The sequence below is a fragment of the Ailuropoda melanoleuca genome, chromosome 16 (genome assembly GCF_002007445.2).
Source record: "Ailuropoda melanoleuca isolate Jingjing chromosome 16, ASM200744v2, whole genome shotgun sequence".
NCBI lineage: Eukaryota > Metazoa > Chordata > Mammalia > Carnivora > Ursidae > Ailuropoda > Ailuropoda melanoleuca.
Window position 1 is genome coordinate 44,206,748 of NC_048233.1, and position 6,192 is coordinate 44,212,939.

The 6,192-nt window shown below is 43.8% G+C and overlaps 1 long non-coding RNA gene across 1 annotated transcript; it reads left to right on the forward strand.

Annotated features, from left to right (window-relative positions):
* The first annotated feature begins 874 nt into the window (after positions 1-874).
* On the forward strand, positions 875-4,624 carry LOC109490260. Its single transcript, XR_002143548.2, has 4 exons — positions 875-1,012; positions 1,370-1,405; positions 3,031-3,111; positions 4,489-4,624. It is a non-coding gene; the product is annotated as an uncharacterized LOC109490260 (long non-coding RNA).
* Positions 4,625-6,192: the final 1,568 nt, after the last annotated feature.

The window sequence follows — 6,192 nt, forward strand, 5'->3', positions numbered from 1 at the left end:
CTTCCTTCCTTCCTTCCTTCCTTCCTTCCTTCCTTCCTTCCCTCCTGTGTACTCTTTAATGGATGAATCCCCACAATTGCACGTGTCACATAGCAGTTTATGTGCTTTGTGCATTGCTGCTTCTCTAATGCGTAGCAGTCAACAAGTTTTTGTTGCATGAATACATTGATTCAGTGCTACATTAATTAGCAAATATACATTTCATTTTCCATTTTCTTTCTCTTGGACTTTGAATTTCTCCACCAGAAGTGCTTAAATCCAGAGAGATCCTATCAGTGTGGGCTCACTGTGCATGAGGTCAGATGAGAGTGTCCACGTGCACGTGAAGGAGGCCATCGCTGGAGCCTGACCTAGATGGATGGCTCTGAGAGCAGCCGCCATACCCTGACGATTTGGACTTTGGGAAACCTAGGGTAAGAAAGCTGTAGGCATCCCACTTCTAATGCGTATGAAAGGTTTGAGTAATTNACGATTTGGACTTTGGGAAACCTAGGGTAAGAAAGCTGTAGGCATCCCACTTCTAATGCGTATGAAAGGAGCGCTGCAGGTTTGAGTAATCCCGCAGGGCTGGGTATTGGGCTCCTCACTTTGTCAGCAGAGCTAGTAATCATGGTGTGACTCTGCCCTACAAGGCAGGGGAAGCCTGAAGCAACGTCTTTTTCCGGAAAATATTTAAATATGGGAAACTCTTGACTTAAAACCTGTGCCAGAATCAAGGGACTAAAGTAAAGTAACCTTTCCAAAGGGCCTCTGGCTGTGCTGTTGACTCTCCCATGGTTTCTCTGAGTACCAACATTTGCTGACATCACCTAGCCCGGATTCTGGTCTGGCAGCTCCTGATTGGTGCCCTCTGCCTATATAATGTCAGGATGTGGACTGCCGCAGTCAGAGTCCTACCGCCTTCTGAGCTCTGACGCTTTCCTGTCTGTGCTCCCTGCTAATCAACTCACCAGCATGAAGGTCTTGGCGCTGCTGTTACTGGTGGCAGTTTCCACCTTCCTGGTCTCGGGCGGTAAGTAATGATACTTTCCTGAAATAAGGTCTGGAGCAAGCAGACATGATGATAAAAGCTCTGTGTGGATGTGGGTTTGGAGGGGTTGGAATGCCGGCCCCTGTGTCTCATACTCCATTACTCTGTTCCATTCCTATTTTGCGTGACCACTGAAGATAGAGTGCACTCTCCCTTTAAGCTTTGACAATTCATTCAGGTCTTTGCTCAGTTTTAACCTCAACATGTTGTCCTCAACATGTGTAGGAAAGTCTCAGGTTCTTCAGCTGTGAAAGCCTGCACTACTGTCCGTTTTGTCTCTTCCATCTACCCCCCAAACTGGTGTTCCACTGACATCTATTTTGTCTTTTTCTCTTTCAGAGAATACAACAGATGCTTCCTCTGATAGCTCTACTGGTAAGTCTAAGCTTAAACTTCATCTCCTCCCGTCATGACTATTTACCGTCCCAGCTTCGTGTCAAGCAGCCATGGAGGCCAGCGTAGACACTCCAAAGCAGAAGCCTGGGGAAGCCCATTCCTGTTTCTAAAGTTCATTGTAAACATAGAAAATATGTTGATTTCTTATACATTATTAGAGAACATAAAGACTCTGGTATGGATATATAAATTGTGGAGTATATATATTGTTCTCTGTGAAAAATGACAGGGGTATGTGGTATGATTTTGTAGTCTGGGAATTTGGGGAGTGGTAAAGCCTTTATGATTACCATAAATTGGAGGGCTGAATATATGGCCAGTGTGTCAAAAGAGGGGTTAATATCTCAGGATGATGGAGGAGACTGTAGACGCCGAAGGCGATGTAGGAATGTGGCACTAGGAGCACGTGGAGCATGGAACAGAGACTTGGGATGCAGGGAAGTAGCAGGATGGCCTTAAGGTTTCCTCTTTGTAGCGGTATATATGCCTTCTTCCCTGTCTGACCTGTGTTTGCCTTCTGTGATCTGAAATCCAAGTTGTGAACCAAAGACCCTAGTATATTTTGGATTTCTCCCACAGTGTCCCGTATGTCCAATGCTGTGTGTGTTGTGCAGACATGAGGAAGATTTCTCTTTTTTCCTCCACACTTGGCGACCTGTGTCCTTTGGTTACAAGGGCAGGGACTGCAGTCAGACCTCACATACTGAACCATATGCCCTACCTGCCATGTGGGACCAGTTGAAAACACTATCCTCTCTCCTGAATGAGGACTGAGACAACACGGCCAGAGTGTAGCTGTGGAGAATGATCTGTTCACTTGTTGAGATAGATGTAACTTACCATCGTAGGGTGTGGCTCTGCCTATCGGTCAGGAGCTCTGGTGTAAGGTGTACAGAGTGATAATTGTCATCAATCTTGCCACATTACCTCTGAATAAGGGATGATTGATGGGGCATTTGCTCACTTTTACCATTGCCAGAATAGCATTAATACCTCTTGTTAAATCCAATGCGGCTCTCCTAGATACTTCTGTAACAGATGGAGTCCAAGTTGAACAACAGGTGACACAAATATAATCCCTTTGGAGGCCAGAACCTGAGGGAAGGAATTGTGCTTCATTCAAAGGAAGGAGATCCTATTGGTCTAATAGATACATGCTCTTGTTCTTTCTTCTCTTCTGTAGAATTTATTCCACTACTCACACTTGCGCATACTGCCACGGAAATGAGTCAGTTCATGTAAGCCCATGGGAGGCCACCAGAAATTCAGCCCACTAGGGTCTCTCTTGTTACCTCTGAGCCAGGATCTCTATGAGTAAGAACACATATGGTATGTGCTCACCCCTGGGAGAACGTTTTGCTTGTATCTTCTCTTAGTGTCACAGTCCTTGTAGAGAAACCCAAATTCTTTCAGTGCCACAAGGCAGGGCTATGAAGAATGAGGCTAAAGAAAAGTGGGTAGTCTAGCTAAAGGTACAACAGGATTATTAACATTTACAGAGAAGAATTCAGAATGAGGACTGTACCTCCAAGCTTGGGGGGACAAATTTTGTTTCCCTGGGCAGAGTCAAGTGCTTCAGCTGGATCTTTTCATCCTAATTTCAGCTGCCTCTGATGCCACCAATGCCGGTGCCACCACTGCTGCAACCACCACTGCCACCCGTACTCCATTTAACCTTTTAAAGAGTAAGTCCACACCATCTACATGTTTACGAATTGGATCTCCTGGATTCCTAGGTTCTCTACTGTCCTAGGAGACTCTGTTTTGGAGGCAGGAGGGAGAAGCCCTGAGAAAGCTCTGTTTTCATTATTCTCTCTTGCTTTTAGTTTTTCTTAAATCAAGTCAACAGATAAATCTCGGAGGAGCCCTGAGGTTGTAGCTTCTTGTTTACCAGTATACCTGCATGATCGTAACCTTAGCACTTCATAGGGAAATTCATCTTTAGTAGAAATGTCATTGGGGGGCGCCTGGGTGGCACAGAGGTTAAGCGTCTGCCTTCGGCTCAGGGCGTGATCCCAGCATTATGGGATCGAGCCCCACATCATGCTCCTCTGCTATGAGCCTGCTTCTTTCTCTCCCACTCCCCCTGCTTGTGTTCCCTCTCTCGCTGGCTGTCTCTATCTCTGTCGAATAAATAAATAAAATCTTTAAAAAAAAAAAAGAAATGTCATTGGAAAAACCAAAGTAAGTGTCTCTTTGGGGCCAGGTAACTGTTTATGTGTGTTTTTCTTTTTTTCTTTTCTTTTTTTTTTAACAGAAAAGTTGCTGTTTTCTTGAAAGGCTTTTCTAAAAATAGACAACAGCTTTAAAATAGAGCTTCCTTGAGGCAGAAACCTTTGAGCATCATTCAGGATATTTCTGGGAAATTTGGACATTCACTGAGGGTTAAGACAGTATAGTTTTCTGAGTCTTGGTTCATCTTTCCTGTCTTTCACACTCATGGAACAGTGATTACAAAATTTGTTGAGTGTGGGTACATGTCAGCCATTGCAGTATACAATTCACATATCAATGTCATTTAAATCTCAGAGTCATTCTACTAAGAGAACTCTGTAAAGTTGAAGAAATGGAAAACTTTCCCCTGAACATATGGGAGAGATTGGGTTTGTACTTAAACAATCAAAGTCTTGAGGAAATGTTTTCAAAATGGCTTATAGTCTTTCAGTGTTGGGGCCATTGCTTGGCACCTCACGCAAGGACGTATAGGGGCAGCCTGTGGGGGGAAAAGGAGTATTCATCCCTTTTGAGAAGAAGACTGGGTTGCTTTGTGCTATGGTGGAAGGAGAACTAACACATATTGGCTTACTTCCTGTTCTCTCTAAATTTCCAGCTTCCCTAGACTCCTGTCTAGGGCTGCAAAACCCGTTTATTATTATTATTATTATTATTATTTTTTATTTTTTGGTGAGGGGGAGGGGAGATGAACATGTTATGTTCCTTTGACTCCACAGAATTCAATGCAATTTGACATTTGTTAGTCTCCTTGCAGATTCTCAAGAAAGAAGCCACATTCTTCATCCTTTTTAGAAACCCTCTTGACAATATATTTTATTCTCTTGTAGACCTCATCGAATACCTCAAGCGCTTAAGGGGTTGAAATATTACTAAGATGGAATTAGCCTGGGACTTCTGCATTTGATCCTGCTGGACTCAACCACAATGTCCATTGATTTGATTTAATTCAACTACTTACCACATGTCCTANGGGTTGAAATATTACTAAGATGGAATTAGCCTGGGACTTCTGCATTTGATCCTGCTGGACTCAACCACAATGTCCATTGATTTGATTTAATTCAACTACTTATCACATGTCCTATCTCTTTCTTATCCCTAATCAATCAGTTTATCTGTTTTCAAATAAAAAACATTGAGCAATGACAAAATTGTATATATATATATACTTTTTTCAATATGCCAACATATTTATTTATTTATTACCTCCAGTTAGCCACTATATAGTACATCATTAGTTATTTTTAAGAGGTTGGAGAGTGGTTGTCCAATGATTCAGTCAACCCCAGTGACAGATAATTTAAATTTTATCCCGTCCTTCCTGTGCGACTGTAAATTGGATTTTGTACATGTGTCCCCAATTTTTAAACATAAGACATACTTCTGGTGCCCATCACCAGAGCCTAGTGGTTTCTTTCGCCTGAACGCACTAATCAGCATTTACCAGGCACCAATATCCATTTTGGCTTCCACAAAACTCTCCTATTAACTGAGCCATGATTACTCTCTTACCTGCAATGACTTAGGAGTTGAGAAGCAGGAAAACAGCCCAGCCATCTGGGAACTGGCCTGGCATGACTGGGCTTTGGAGGTGTTAGGGGCTGAGCTGGGCTGAGGCTAGGAAATGGTGTTGTCCCGTTGCACACATACAAAGTCTCAGAAGACCAAGGGCAGACGAGGGCACTCAATGATTGTGAGGAAGGGAGGCAAAGAGCAAGATCCCTTCCCAGTGCTGTTCCCATGCAGACAGAAGCAATGTCAGTTGCTGACCTTGCCCACAACAGTGCCTAGGCCTTTTTTCTAGTTAATGAGTGATGCTTCTTCATTACCTAGCTCAGCTTTGCTTCATTCCTCTCTCTTCTCCTTCTAGAAAAAGTTTGGTTAGATCCCCAATCATAGCATGGTGGTGCTGCCTGACAGCATCCAATCCGCCAGACGTTGTTTCCCTACAACCTCCCCCAAATCACCTAACACAAGCCCCAATCCTATGTAAGTGTTTTCTAACAGCCTTGAGCTGACACCTGTCTGCAGTTCCCCATGGGTGTGCTCTCCCCCACTGCAGTGATGGTGACCCCGAGCTGCTGAGCTACAGGTGGGCTCCTGGTGGGTTTCGGCCGGAGGGCTTCACATCTGACTGCGTAACGGGGTGGATGTTGTATATGAATGAGTCGTGGCATGTTGTCCTTCCCACTGTGGACGTGTGCCCAGTTTTCACACACTTGCTCAATGGGAATGTTTAATCTCGCCCTGGTTCTTACCGGCAGTACACTAAGCCGTATGCCATTCATGAAAAACAACATGTTCATGCTTTGGTAAGGAAATGATTGATTTTGTTGCACTAAATCTGTTTTATTAGTTAAAAATGATTCTGGTCTGCCAATGGATGAGAGGTAAAGGATATTATCGAAGATTAAATATGTGTGTTCTGAATGTTTGAGCTGGACTCGATGGGATCAAGGCTACGTAGGAAGTGCAACAGCCTAGAGGGATTGGTATGGCTTAATAGACTTAGCAAACACCCTCTTTTCCAT